The sequence below is a fragment of the Pagrus pagrus genome (genome assembly GCF_965226575.1).
Source record: "Pagrus pagrus genome assembly, chromosome: 7".
NCBI lineage: Eukaryota > Metazoa > Chordata > Actinopteri > Spariformes > Sparidae > Pagrus > Pagrus pagrus.
The window spans coordinates 31,490,824-31,507,166 of NC_140191.1; the positions used below are offsets into that span (position 1 = coordinate 31,490,824).

Consider the following 16,343-nt stretch of genomic DNA (forward strand, 5'->3'; position numbering starts at 1 on the left):
CGGTGTTCCGGATTAACACGGGACTATGTTAAAGGTATAGTTGGTAATGTTGGAGAGCTAGCAAGATTTGAAAGTGGCACCTCGTCTAAGCTCCACCCCCTTCTCCCCCTCCCGTCAGTGCTCCGTCCAAAGCCCCGCCCCCACAAACTTGAACGCGCATCAGACAGTCGTCAGCAGGGCAGAGGAGAGCCGTTAGCATTGGGCTAATACAAGCTACAAAAGTAGCTAAGTTGGCTAACGTTACATATTTCATGAAAATAACAAATCCCCCAAAGCAAAACAACTAATTACCTGTCCAACAGAAAGACAGCAACCTCTGCATCACTTCTGGAAGTGCTACTTTTGGCTGCATTTTCTCTGCCATTGTTCTCTCCTGCTAACTCTGCTTCTTCTTCTGCTGCTGCTGTTTTATGGCTGTTGGCAAACAACTTTTGGGTGTGCATTACCGCCACCTTCTGACCTGGAGTGTGTATCTCCTGCTAACTCCATATGCAGTGTGCTGAATATATCCGGCAACAGTGACACCTGATGAGTGCGCGCAGGGAGGGGGGGGGGGACAGAGGGGGGTGCAGGCAGGACGAGACATGAAGGCATCTGATTGGTTCTTTCAACTCGGACCGAGAGGGAGGGATTGGTCAGAGTCTTTACAGGCCTGCAGCTCATGGATGTATTATTAGTGGATACAGGACCGGAAAATGGCCGCCGTTGATTTCAACGGAGTTGCTCGCCTGGCGCATATGCCGAAAAAGTTTCTGACTTCCGGGTTTACTTCCGCGTTATGGGCATGGATGTATTATTAGTGGATACAGGACCGGAAAATGGCCGCCGTTGATTTCAACGGAGTTGCTCGCCTGGCGCATACGCCGAAAAAGTTTCTGACTTCCGGGTTTACTTCCGCGTTATGGGGCCCATAGAGCATGCGCAGTTGAGTCACCCCCCATGATGCTCTGGGGCCTCCCATCATGCCCTGGGGCAATGAGAACGAGCAAATTGCGTTCTGGATAAGCGCTGCGCGCCCATGAGTGCTTGTGGATGAGTTTGAGCGGTAACGACAGATCTACACAATCAAATGATGATTTATAGGCACATCAACCGATGATGTTCTCAGAGTCATGGTTAAAGACTACACGTGGTTTATTTGTGTTGTTTTATTTTTATTAAGTAAAGATAAAACGTTGTTCTCCGCTGTGTTCCTAACCCTCCTCCGGTCGTATGCATTTGTTTTCAGCGAAGTCAATCGGTGGATCGATGGATTATCATATACATGTTGTGTTGTGTGTATTTGTGTAGTCTGATCTGTCATAAACAACAGATTACATGTTACGGGGCGCGTTTGTGCCGCGGACTCACGGTGCCACAGAGACGAGAGAGCTGAGCCTGTGGCCAGAGCGACTGTCTTTATGTTTCATACTGAACACTGACTCAACTAAATCACACACTGATGGCACTACAGTCTACACATGTGAGACACAGTAATGATGGCACATGTCCCACCAAACACTAACAAAGTGATACAGCATGTCCAGTCTCCTCTATTCAGGATCCTGACTCTCCCTTTCAGGTGGAGCTGCTGATGTGTAAACAATGTGTGCGAATCCAATAAAGTACAAATATCTCTACCGAAGTGCAAGTGCCATTATTCATGTGCATTAAGTTGATTGTGTATATGTATAAAAAATTATTGTAAAATATTTTCAAGGCTCAAACAAATCTGTCCCAAGTAAAAATTGAATAATTTGTGATCACAGTCTGCAAACCTGAGAAAAATAATTTGTAAGAGCCAAGTGAGAGAATAACATGTGACTGCATGTTGACTGTTGTTTCTTACTGTCTTTAAATAGAGAATGCTTTGACATTACGTAAGTAAAATGTGCTTTTCTTAATTCATTTTATCTTATATTTTTTTATTTTATTCAGCTTTATTATTAATTGCGTTGTAGTTTATACTTGCATCATCATCAGTATGCTCTGCTGCAGACTGCATGACTCCAGGCCGTCAGACTGAGACGGTTCAAACCGTAATAAAAGGTCGTTATGACAGGATGAAAAGGATATTAAACAGTCATCAGACCCTGGTGACACACATCACCGACACTATCACATGCATGGTAAATAACTTTTGGACTTTTCCACAGCAGTGGCACTGGCAGTAAGTGAACATGCGGTCATTAAGCGGGTAATTTAACGCCAAAATACCTTTAGAACTGCATTTAAAATACATGGCATTAAAATATGAAACTTGTATCACAACGCTGTCTTGAAAAAGACTCACCCTGGAGTCGTTTAATTCACTTTTCCCACCACGTTTAGCCCCGTTCAGAGCTGTCATTAAGCCAACAGGCATCCTCGCTCCCGAGACACAGCGCGACCGCGCTTGGGAGTTCACGCACACAGCTGTGACGTCACCATGGAAAATGAGACTTTGGGGGGGCTTTTCTGGCCTTTAGAAAACTTTTTGACGGTTTAAAAGTCCATGACTTAAAAATATGGAATAGAAAGATTAGCAGTTAACAGTGGTGACAGCTGGAGGAGTCCTGAGAACAGTTTTACAGGCTTCTCTTTTACTATTACGGCTTATGGGAAAAATGCTTTCTGGGCCCCATGGGATTTTTTGTTGTAATACCACGAGTGGCCACTGGAAAAAATCGGCGTGCCTGCTGAGAGGCTTCGTCATATCCAGGTTATATTATAGATCCATGGTTATGGGGCCCATAGAGCATGCGCAGTTGAGTCACCCCCCATGATGCTCTGGGGCCTCCCATCATGCCCTGGGGCAATGAGAACGAGCAAATTGCGTTCTGGATAAGCGCAGCGCGCTCATGAGTGCTTGTGGATGAGTTTGAGCGGTAACGACAGATCTACACAATCAAATGATGGATTTATAGCGCACATCAACCGATGATGTTCTCAAAGTCATGGTTATAGACTACACGTGGTTTATTTGTGTTGTTTTATTATTTCTAAGTAAGGATAAAACGTTGTTCTCCGCTGTTTTCCTAACCCTCCTCCCGGTCGTATGCATTTGTTTCAGCGAAGTCAATCGGTGGATCGATGGATTATCATATTCATGTTATGTTGTGTGTATTTGTGTAGTCCGATCTGTCATAAAACACCGATTACATGTTACGGGGCGCGTTTGTGTCGCGGACTCACGGTGCCACAGAGATGGGAACTTTTTTTTTTTCTGTGGCCAGAGCGACTGTCTGTTTAGTGTTTCATACTGTACACAGTGACTCAACTAAATCACACACTCATGGCACTATAGTCTACACATGTGAGCCACAGTAATTATGGCACATGTTCCACCAAATACTAACAAAGTGATACAGCATGTCCAGTCTCCTCTATTCAGGATCCTGACTCTCCCTTTCAGGCGGAGCTGCTGTGATGTGTAAACAATGTTGTGTGCGAATCCAATAAAGTACAAATATCTCTACCGAAGTGCAAGTGCCATTATTCATGTGCATTAAGTTGATTGTGTATATGTATAAAAAATAATTGTAAAATATTTCCAAGGCTCAAACAAATCTGTCCCAAGTAAAAATTGTTTAATTTGTGATTACAGTCTGCAAACCTGAGAAAAATAGTTTGTAAGAGCCAAGTGAGAGTATAACATGTGACTGCATGTTGACTGTTGTTTCTTACTTTCTTTAAATAGAGAACGCTTTGACATTACTTAAGTAAAATGTGCATTTCTTAATTAATTGTATCTTATATTTTTCTATTTTATTCATCTTTATTATTTATTGCGTTGTAGTTTATACTTGCATCATCATCAGTATGCTCTGCTGCAGACTGCATAATTCCAGGCCATCAGACTGAGACGGTTCAAACCGTAATAAAAGGTCGTTATGACAGGATGAAAAGGATATTAAACAGTCATCAGACCCTGGTGACACACATCACCGACACTATCACATGCATGGTAAATAACTTTTAGACTTTTCCACAGCAGTGGCACTGGCAGTAAGTGAAAATGCGGTCATTCAGCGGGTGATTTAACGCCAAAATACCTTTAGAACTGCATTTAAAATACATGCCATTAAAATATGAAACTTGTATCACAACGCTGTCTTGAAAAAGACTCACCCTGGAGTCATTTAATTCACTTTTCCCACCACGTTTAGCCCCGTTCAGAGCTGTCATTCAGCCAACAGGCATCCTCGCTCCCGAGACACAGCGCGACCGCGCTTGGGAGTGCACGCACACAGCTGTGACGTCACCATGGAAAATGAGACTTTGGGGGGGCTTTTCTGGCCTTTACAAAACTTTGTGACGGTTTAAAAGTCCATGACTTAAAAATATGGAATACAAAGATTAGCAATTAACAGTGGTGACAGCTGGAGGTGTCCTGAGAACAGTTTTACAGGCTTCTCTTTTACTATTACGGCTTATGGGAAAAATGCTTTCTGGGCCCCATGGGATTTTTTGTTGCAATACCGCGAGTGGCCACTGGAAAAAATCGGCGTGCCTGCTGAGAGGCTTCGTCATATCCAGGTTATATTATAGATCCATGCTGCAGCTGCCACAGAGGTCTGATTTATTTCGTTCCTTTTTCTGAACACATTATGTATGGACTACTCTCAGGGTGGGAAGACCATTTCACCCAGTATAACAAATAGTGTTTTTGAACAGGATTACCAACTATCCCTTTAACTGGTGACCTTCAGCCGAATGAGTCTGTGGTTGCCGTAGCTACAGATGTTGAAAACAGGAAGAGAAGACGTAGCTGTCCTCAGATATGCCTCTTTGTTCAAGGTTTTTCTCTGTGCAAAACATACCTGATTCCTGGTTGGCCTCCTGTTTGAGGAAACGTGTCTAACCCTCAGTTGCTGTATCAGCGTTGCTCGCTGTTACAGAAGATGTAAACAGGAAAAGGGAGAGTTGCTCCTCTTGTCACAAGTCAAGTCAAGTCACAATTTATTTATAAAGCACATTTAAAAACCACCTCAGTTGACCAAAGTGCTGTACAATTGCAAAAGCACAACAAAGTTAATCACAAAAACTACAATAAACAATTAAAACAACACAAGGGATAGTAGTCAATTTAAAACAAATTTAGATTAAAAAGAGAGAATAAAAAGAGAGTAAAAAGAGAGAGAGAGGGAAAGAAAAAGAGAGAGCAAGACTGTTTGCTTAGCTGGGAGTCAACGCCAAGGAAAAAAGATGTTAGGAGTGTTTTAAAATGTTCAACGGACTGTGCAGCTCTAACATGGAGAGGTAGGCTGTTCCACAGCTTAGGAGCCGCGACTGAGAAGGCTCTGTCTCCACGAGTGGAGAGTCTGGACTTGGGTACTGCCAGGAGCAGCTGGTTAGATGACCTAAGTGCCCTAGCAGTGGTGTGCATATCTTGTGAATGTGTATCTCTAATGAACCTTTATTAAATACACTTACTCGTCTTTGCTTCCTGTTTGAGTAAACATGCATCACATAGAAGAACTATGGAACCCTTTCAAATGAAAAAGAAAAAAAAATACAGGATTCAAACTCATACTCACTGACGGAAAAAAACAATCCAGCGTGGTAACCAATCCACCACACCAGACAGACCACGCCAATGTTCCTCGGCATAGCCTATCTCACTCCTCACAGCATACACACAGCCCCCTCTTGGACACAGAAGGTGGCCAGATCAACTTGTGGCTACAGTGTCTATGCACCATTTTGGTACTGTGATGGTTTCTAACACAAATAAGCAGCAGGTTGGAAACATTTTCGAAAAAAATATAATCTATTAATGTTAGCGTCTGTAGGATTATGTTGTAGGCCACTTTAAACATGTAGGAATGACAACAGTTGCAGTATGCCAAGTGCTCCCCAAAGGATGCAACAGCTGGACAATACCAAAGTTAATGCATAATGTTCTCCTCTTTATCTGCTCAAAATCTAAGATAGCCCCAGTTATTTTCCATCATTCAAGCACTTTACTTGTCTTCAATATAGAAGGTTTTACCAAGAAAGCCCATAAATAAAGAGCTCAATATGACTCAAAAAACCTTTATTTGTGAAACAAGATTAAATGAGGCTATTATAACTGAAGTTCAAGAACTAGATCACGCCTCTCTCCCTGACTAATTTGCCACCTGAGCCATCTAACCAAAAGCACCCTTTAACTCCTCCCTTTAACCCAACACCTGTGCCTGTCAAATCCAATCAACTGTGGAGACTTATAAAGGCAAGCCTAACCATTTTTCTCCTATTAGTCTCAAGTTCTGACACTCGTCCATACTAAGACCAGCATTTTTGAAACCAATTCGTATACCTTACCAACTTCCCATGGATCAAGAGCTGTTCCTCAATCCTTCCGACGATGATCTCTTCGATGATCATTCTGTCATCGCCGAATTTCCCCCGTCTGTGATCAACTCCACTCCAGCATAGTCAGCCAGGCAGCCACAACGCCTGTGCTCTGCCATCCACGTCCCCCGGCAGCGCATCGTCCACTACCCTGCATCCAGCGGCTCCAGCCAGACACCGCCAACGCCACTTCACCCACGCAGGGGTTGCAGCCTTCCATGCATACTCCAGGTGATAGCCGGTCTCCCAGACACTGTGTGTCCAACTGGCGAGACTCCCGGCTCCGTCTCCCCATCCCACCACATCCATCTCAGACTGTCCTGAGATGTCCATCCGGACCGACAACAAAGCCCGGCTTTTCCTGCTGCTGACAGCCTCCACACCCATCTCTGCTCCGGCTGCCACACACTTGCAGCGCTCCGATGACGTCAGTTGCGCCGATGATGACTCTCCCCTTGTGCCTGCTCCCCATATGTCTCACCTCTTTTCCTCATTCCTCTCTAATCCCGTACCTGCAGGCTGCACAATCACCCCTCGCACAGGCATCCCTCCATCCCAGCATCCTTTCTTCTTCTCTTCCTTCTCCCTTCTGTCCCACTAACATAGCTCCCGCAGCTACATCCAGTTACCCATTTCCAGCAACCACCACTGACTCCACCACCGCACAGGCAGCCACTGCCACCACAGGCCAGGGTGCATTCACCGCTGGTCCTTCCCAACTTCCTCCTTTTCTATCCCTCTACCACAGGCACAGACAACTCTGCACACAGGTGAACATCCTGGGAACGGACATTGAGATGGTGACATCTTACAAGTACCTGGGAGTGCACCTAAACAATAAACTGGACTGGACTGATCACACTGCAGCAACATACAAGAAAGGTCAGAGCAGACTCCATCTGCTGAGGAAGCTCAGGTCCTTTGGGGTGCAGGGGGCACTCTTGACTTATTTCTATGACTCTGTGGTGGCATCAGCCATTTTCTATTGTTACGCCCCTGGTCTAGGGGAACCAGAGACATAACATTAAGTGCTTCTCCCTTATTCTTCCCACTCCCAAGAAGGCCAGTGTCACAGGTCATTTATGTTTAAGGTAGCATTTTTATTCTGCTTCAGAGGGAGACAACAGCCAACACAACAAACACACACACATACTCAGAGGTGACTGCTCACACCTTAGGAGGAGGAGGGACATATCAGTATACACACAGTATACACAAAATAATGACCCAGGGTCATAACTCCTCCCGACCTGAAAATCAAACATTTATCCCCTAATAAATATTTGATTCAGTGAGCACGTGACAGTGCATCAGCCATGACGTTGTCTAACCCCTTTTTATAACGGATTTCGATGTTGAAGCCCTGCACTAGTAACGACCAGCGCATCAAGCACTGATTACTGTTCTGCATCTGGTTCAAAAGCACTAATGGGTTGTGGCCGGAGAAAACGACTGTAGGCACCGAGCTGGACCCGTGGTACACCACGAAGTGTTGTAGAGCCAAGAGAAGGGCTAAGGCCTCCTTCTCAATGGTGCTTTAGCTGATGTTTTTTAAACTTCCTAGAAAAGTAATTAATCGTCTACCTCAAGCTTAAAAGGACATGCAAAGTTTGGCGCGGCCAGCTTTGGCGGCCTCGAATGCTGCTTGACATTTCTCTGAACACTTGTACAGAGTTTTTGGGGTGCCAAGCTTGTGAGCGGAGCCACTACCTCAGAGTAATTTTTACAGAAGGTCCTGTAGTACCCCTCCATCCCCAGGAATCGACGGAGCTCACAACGCATTTGGGGAGCGGGAAAATCAATGATGGCTTGCACCTTTACCCTCACTGGACAAACCTGACCATGCCCCACTTGTTTGCCCAGGTAGGTGACGACAGCCTTTCCAAACACACATTTCGTCAGGTTAAGGGTAAGGGAGGCGGTACACAAACGATTGAATATATCACAAAGGGTATTGACATGTTTAGTCCAAGTGGATGAGTATGCCACAATATCATCCAAATAGACTTCACAGTCACTAACCCCACACAGAACAGTACTCATCAGCCGCTGGAAGGTAGCAGGTGCATTTCTAAGCCCGAACGGCATGACGGTGTACTGCAAAAAATTATCCCGTGTGACAAAGGCACTGATCTAGGATGCACGGCGAGTTAGTGGGACCTGCCAGTACCCTTTCAAGAGGTCTAATTTGGTCACGTACTTGGCAGATCCAACACGATCAATGAGGCCATCCATGAGTGGCAACGGGAAGGAGTCTGGCTTGGTAACGGCGTTAACCTTGCGGTAATCATTACAGAAATGTGGGGTCTGATCGGACTTTGGGACAAGTATCGAAGGGGAGCTCCAAGAGGTACTGCTCGGGACGACGAAACCATGATCCAGAAGGTATTGTACTTCTTGCATCATGGCACGTTTTATTGGATGGACACGATAAGCACGCTGTTTAAGTGGTTTGTGATTTTCCACATCAACATCATGTTCGATTACATAAGTTTGGGTGGGAATGTCACCAAAGAGACTCAGAAAGTCTTGGATGAGACCAGGAATATCGGACCTGGCTGAGTCAGACAGATGTGCAAGGCATAAATCTAAATTACTCAAAATCTCAGAATTTTGGAGGCGCGCACAGGGGACACAACTGTGCCTGTCATCCAGCCCATCATCCCCAGCGTTGTATGGGGGCTGTATGACAGACATGGAGACCACAGGTGCAACAACAGGGGACGGATCAATACAAACCTCACGACCAACATACTTTTTCAGCATGTTGAGGTGGCATATCTGCGAGTTTTCTTCCTGCGGTCAGGTGTTCAGATTACATAATCCATCTCACTGAGTTGCCGATCAACCATCAGAGCCATTTCTCCTGGAGCAGGCGTAACGGACAGTGTGGCCAAAAACTAGGTCTGCTGGACTAAAATCAAGGGATTCTTGTGTCGTTTCCCTCACTGCAAACAGCAGCAGTGGCAGCCCCTCATCCCATTCCCGGTTTGACTCCATGCAAAATGTACGAAGTAGAGTTTTGAGTGTTTGGTGAAATCTCTCCAATGCATCCTGGCTCTCTGGGTGGTAAGCACTGGAGGTTCGGTGCTTAACATTCAACTCGATGATGAACTGGGCAAAGATTTTGGACATAAAATTTGAGCCCTGGTCACTTTGGATATATCTGGGAAGGCAGAATGTGGAAAAGAATTTGACTAGTGCCTTCACGATGACTCGGGCTTTCAACGAGCGCAGTGGGACTGCTTCAGGGTAACGAGTGGCAGCATTATGGTGAGGATGTATTGATTACCGGACTTTGTTTTTGGAAGGGGCCAAACGCAGTCAACTATAACATGTTCAAAAGGTTCTCTGATGATTGGTTTCAATGGAGCAGCTGGAATCACCTGATTGGGTTTACCGGAGATCTGGCAAGTGTGGCACGAACGACAGAATTTCACAATATCGGATTTAAGTCCAGGCCGGAAGAAATAACGGAGGACACAATGATATGTTTTTTTAACACCTAAATGGCTGGACATGTTGTGGTCATGACTCAGGACCTGAGGACGGAAAGGCTGTGGCACTACAATTTGGCGCACCGACTGGTGCGTAAAACCAGAGCCAGGACACCAGTGGTGCATTAACACACCATCAACAACTAGGTAGGACACAGACTTTTCACATGCAGCTTTATTTACAAGTGAAAAACAAGGGGACAAAGTAGTGTCACTTTCTTGAGCCTTAATCAGCTTTCCTTTGTCCACAGGTACTCTGAGGGTTTTGTTGTCAGGCTGGAGCTCTATAACAGGTGCACTTACTTCACACTCAGGAGGTGAGCTTGGTGGGTCAGAGGAACTCATGAAAGAGTCACTCAGATCCACCAAGTCTCCAAATTTACGTGCCTGAGCACAGGTTATGGCACACACGGGAAACAGGGGAAACAAGTCTGGCCCAGCTGGGTCAGAAACACACGTATTCACAGTCAGGTTTTCAATTACCTCAGGTGATGGCAAAACTTTCCCTCCTGCCAAATCTTTTCAGAGAATAAGATCCACACCCGCTATCGGTAGCTGGGGACGCACAGCAATCTGGAATTTCCCTGAAACAAATTGCGAATCTAACTGAACAAAGTGCAAGGTTTTTACCCACCACATTCATGCTTTTGGCCGAGTGTGGTTGGATTTGGATTAGGTTAATTGGAGATGGCATTTTGGGTTGTCTAATTTGCTCAGGAGAGTGGGACATGCGCTGATAAGATGTCCCTGCTCGTGACAGTTAAAACACTCATGGTTTTCACGGGCAGTAGTAGCGGGAAAAGTACTTTGACGAGCACTATTAGGGGATCTTACTCTACGGTCCGTGGCAACCGGTTCCTGACGGACTGGGGGAGAAAAAACATTTATGTGCGTTAATGCAAACTCATCTGCCAGCACGGCGGCATCAGCAAGTGTCACAACCTTTTGTTTATTCAGGTAGATCACAAGCCGATTCTTAAACTCTTCCATTAACAAGAGCTCATGCAAACCCTCAAATGTTTCAACCTTACAGGCTTGGCACCATTTATCAAATAGCGCCCCCTTTTCCCTCGCAAACTCCCCATATGTTTGGGTGGCAGTTTTTTCACATTTCCTGAATTTTTGTCTGGATGCTTCTGGTACTATTTGGTACGCACGAAGTACGCTAGCTTTCATAACATCATAATTTAAACTGTCCTCAATTGACAGAGACGTGCAGACTTCTTGGGCTTTACCCACTAATTTACATTGTAACAGCAGAGACCACACATTTTTTGGCCACTTCAACATAGCGGCGATGCATTCAAACGCATTGAAATATGAGTCAACTTCAGACTCTCTATATGGTGGAACTAATGCAATGTGCCTGTTAACATCAAAACTGTCCTCGGGCGTTTGGGAGGGTGACTGTGTGGTTGAGGGACTGGCCGCAGCAGCAGCTCCCCGCTCCATCTCAAGAGCCTTCAACCTAAGATGCATGGCCTCCACCTCCAACTCCCGGTTTCGCACCTCCACCTCCCTTATGCACAGAGTCAATCTCAATTCCTCTGCAGACATGCCAGTCTGAATAGGCAGGGCCTGGGCCTGAAGTGGGGCAGGAGTACCAACCAGTATCCCCGGCTCAGCTCACACTACAGAAGCTGGCTCCTCAAACAAGCCTCTTTCAGTTAGCTTATCAACCAGAAGCTCCATTAACTCCTGCTTCTTAATGTTAACTGGCACAAGCACACCAAAACTCTGCAATCATAATTAATTCAGTTTTCTTACACTTTTTTAATGTCTCATCCGATGGATTTATAGTAAACTCATCCAACTTAAACTCCATTCTTTTGCCACCCCCACAAAAGAAAAAACTGCCAAACAAACAAGCAGAGACAAGGACAAAAAGACCAACCAAAACTCACCCGAGTCACGATGAGGACCGACGAAGGATAGAGCGGACAAGCTCCCAAATCATGTTACGCCCCTGGTCTAGGGGAACCAGAGACATAACATGAAGTGCTTCTCCCCCATTCTTCCCACTCCCAAGAAGGCCAGTGTCACAGGTTATTTATGTTTAAGGTAGCATTTTTATTCTGCTTCAGAGGGAGACAACAGCCAACACAACAAACAAAATAGTCTATCTCCCTACCTTCCTAACACAAATCAAAAATAGTAACAAAAAGACAAATTCTTACCTAACTCCTAAAGAAGGAAAAACAGGAGAAAAAGGGTTAAATAAAAGGCTTCTCCCTCCTACTGGGCTACCACACACAGTTCTCTATGTACAACATTTTCAACAGTCAGATGATTGACTTATACTGGATCTCACAACAAACTAACAGGCAAGCTAGACACCAGTCCAAGTTGGATGTGGGCGAATAGGTGGAGAGATGGAAGACTGCAGTCAGCAGGCTCCTCTCCTGCCTCTGACCAATCCTGGGTCGGCAATCAGCCAGATCTAGCCAATCAGCAGGTCCAACCCGCTATCAATCACACACACACACACACACACACACACACACACACACACACACACACACACACACACACCCGCTCACACCTTAGGAGGAGGAGGGACATATCAGTATACACACAGTATACACAAAATAATGACCCAGGGTCATAACACTATGGAGTAGTCTGCTGAAACAGCAGCATCTCGGCAGCAGGCAGGAGGAGACTTGATAAACTTATCAAGAAGGACAGCTCCATCCTGGGATGCCCTCTTGACCCAGTGCAGGTGGTGGGAGAGACCAGGATGATGGACAAGCTGTCTTCGCTGCTGGTGAAGGAGTCTCACCCCCTGCAGGTCACTATCACCGCACTGGTCAGCTCCTTCAGCAACAGACTGATACACCCCAAGTGTGTGAAGGAGAGGTATCGCAGGTCCTTCCTTCCTGCTGCTGTCAGACTCTACAATCAGCACTGCTCCCAATAGACCTCACTCTGCACTCTGCACTGTGCAATATGACTATTCTATCTGGTTAATTGGTCTTACTACCCATATTTATTATTTATTATTTGTATTGTAAATAAAAATTCACTGCTGTTAATTTTGACCAATATCATCATTATATGTATATACAAGTCTATTCTATTGTTAATTTTTGGTTATTGTTATTGTTTTTTTGTAATATTCTGTCCTTTGGCTGCTGTGGCAAACAAATTTCCCCGTTGTGGGACAATAAAGGAATACTGACTGATAATGTTTGGCAGGGAGGCTAGATATCCATCAGAGGTACCACAGGAGTACAAAGTAGGCCTAAGTGTGTATTAGGTTTTTTTTTGATTTATGAAGTCAAGGGGTTGTGGTAATAATAACTTGGATAAATGGCTTGGAATGTAATACCTTGTGGCATTTTTATACTTTAGGTGACAACGAGAGCCTGGTGATGAGGGATGAACCACAGACATACAAACTCGTGAAGACAAACATCACAAAAACTCAAGAGAAGATTACTGACAAAAGGATATGATGACCATTTTCAAGTAGGAGATATTGTGTCATGATCCTGGGTTTTGTTCTTACTTCCTGTTTTATTTTGAAATTGTGCCCTCATGTGTCTTGTCTTGCTTTTCAGTTCCTCCTGTGTGTTCTTCCCTCCTTCCAGTGATTTTCCGTTCCTTCCCTCACCTGTCCTTTTCCCGCCTCAGTCCACCTGTTCCTCATCCCCTCGTTAGTGTGTCTGTGTATATAGTCTTTGTTCTCCCTCATGTCCTTGTCCTGTGTCGCTGCCCTATCTTCAGCCGTGTCTCCTCCAGTGTCTCCTCATGTCTCACCCTGGTATGTTTCTGGTTTTTGTTCCTCTTGTTTTTCATTGATTTGTACTTTGCCTTTGTTGCACTTTGTTTGAAGCTTTTCGTTGCTACTCTCTCTGTTGTCCTTTATGAATCGTTTTTGGTTTCCCTTGGTCTTTTTATTTATTTATTTTTTTATTTTTTTATTTATTTATTTTTTTGTATTTCAGCTTTATTTAATAATTGAATAGCTCACCTTTTGTTCCCCTATTTCTGCCTCCCGTGTGTCTGCATTTGGGTCCTCACCTTTTGTTTAACCAAGTAGTATAACATGTTGTCCTCAAACAGAACATCTGTGAGCAACAGTGTAAAGGAGGAAAAATGGCATCAGATATGATGAGACCCTTCAAAATTGTTGCAATGAAGGGCAAAAGTGTTAGCTGGTCTATGTTTGCCATGATTTTGGTGTTGTGGTTGGCCAGACTAACACTCTACACAGGGCCAGAGGAGAGAATACCAGCTAAGCTCCTCAAAGGTAGCAGCTCTCCTCTGACTTGCCCCCCAACACAACCACCATCCAGCCCCACCATTTAACATCTTCAAACTGACCACCTTCCTCCTCCCATCAAAAACTCCTGTGACCCTCCAGTAGCCAGTTTACCGGAGTGTCAATCCATCCACAATGGTGCATCCTGTTCAGTAATGTGACATGGTATAATAACGCTATATATGCTTTGAAATTACTATATATTAAATTTCCAGCACTCTAGCATATATGGAGGAGCAGAGGGGAGATCCTGTGGGCTAAAGTGGGGCCTTTACAGCCTTTTTACTGCGATCTCCAGAACTTGGCAACTGGGAGGGAATTGGTGAATTTAAGCTTTTTCTTCCTTGATATGCAAGTTAATAATTTAAATGTTATTTGTGCAGATTTTGAATGGATACTTTCAACTGGTGTCCAGCAAAGGTCAGAGTCATTGACTCTTATGAAATGAATACATTTGGAATCAAGGGGGATGAGAATGCTAAGAAAAATGGTTGTTTTCAAAAGGTGTTCACTACAATTACATCTTAAATTCTCACTTGCAGCTTGACATACTGGAGTGGGACATTGGACTTTGGTCGTAAGTGCATTTATGCAACTATATACGCAAGTCAATTCTTGTGCATTGAAGTATCCTATCTGTAAAAGGCCATGTATCCAGAGGAGGGACGGTCCATATTTTTCCACCCCTTTGGAGCCACTCCAACTCAAATTAAACTGTGCAGAGATTCAACAAGGTCAGTAAATCCAGGATTTATTATGCATTTCAGTAAGTCTGTTAAATGGTTTCTGATGTGCAAGTAACAAACATAATAATTTTTTCCCTTTTTGCTTTAGCGCTTTCATGCAAAAGAAAAATGTTAATTTTTCAAGATGGACATGCGAGACAGTCCAACATCCCCGCCAGCAGGATTCCACATCCTGTGGCGTGATTGTCTCCAAAATAAGATTATGTACCCTATGAAGCATTTTAAATGTGCAAACTGAATTGCACTGACAGGAACCTGTGTTTTTAAAATTGCAAAGCTACTGCTGAAAAACCAGGTGATTGATTTTCCAGTAGATAAGGTAGGCATCAACCACACTTGTAAAGAATTGGCCCTGACACTAATGGATCAATCGGGTAAGCTTCAATCTATTTATCAACCTAACTGAAAAATCTGCATATACTTGAACCAGTGTGAAATTTAAATATCTGTTAATAGACAACATGGCAGATTTGTGCCGCTTCTGCGGGAGAAGGTACACAGGAGACGAGACCCTTCAGAGACACCTGTGGATAACTGGGTAGGAAGACTTAGGTCCTTTACATAAAGCGTGGATGTCATTTTTCCAAAAATCTCATTTACATAATCTTTCAGATGGAATGCACAGCATGTCTCTCATGGTTCCACTGGGTGTGTGTGGGGAAACCCAGCTTGGAGCATCAGTTTGTGTCCTGCCTGCACATGACACCGTGTCTGACTGCTGCCTCAAGTGACATACCCTCATGAGCTTGCTGCCACCGCTACCTGACCCCAGAAAAGCTGAAAACAATGGATGGATTGTCGTATGCTTGGGCCCCCATGGATCATTGCCCTCTTGTTTTACTCTCTCCATATATCTGTACCTTTTTTGTTTCTCACAATCTTTGTATATTCTAATACATTTAGCTAATCTTTTATTCAATATATTTGATTTTGGCCTGTGCTGAATTAAAAACTTAACAGTTTGCCGCCTATTTATTCTTGCCAGGGTTGTCAGTGGACCACAGTTTTTGGTCTTATTATTTTCGGGCCAATGGGGGTTCTGTGTCCAAGAGGAGGCTGTGAGGAGTGAGATGGGCTATGCCGAGGAACATTGGTGTGGTGGATTGGTTACCGCGCTGGATTCCCCCCCCCCCCCCCCACACACACACATTCACAGGAAGAGCACGTCTCCCTTTTCCTCAGGTATGTTTTGCACAGAGAACCTGAACAAAAGGGCACATCTGAGGACATCTACGTCTTCTCTTCCTGTTTTCAACGGCAATCAGACGCATTCGGCTGAAGGTCACCAATCTCAGAAGATTTGTAACTACCATTTTGTTAAGCCCAGCCATTTGTGTTGTGAAGTGCAAACTATAGTCAAACATAGTGTTTAATGATCTTTTAAGTGTTGTGTGTATGTAAGTTACAGCCCCATCATCCAGAGTGCATAGAATGACAGACTGTCTACAAGTTGTTACATGTCACACAATACAACAAGATGCACACATGAGGCTGCTCAGCTATGGTGGCACCAACCTTTGTTAAAAACAAATTACA

General features: G+C 44.5%; 1 long non-coding RNA gene across 1 annotated transcript; it reads left to right on the forward strand.

Moving 5' to 3' along the window:
- Positions 1-14,946: 14,946 nt before the first annotated feature.
- On the forward strand, positions 14,947-15,769 carry LOC311259366. Its single transcript, XR_014622856.1, has 2 exons — positions 14,947-15,345; positions 15,420-15,769. It is a non-coding gene; the product is annotated as an uncharacterized lncRNA (long non-coding RNA).
- The last annotated feature ends 574 nt before the right edge of the window (positions 15,770-16,343 follow it).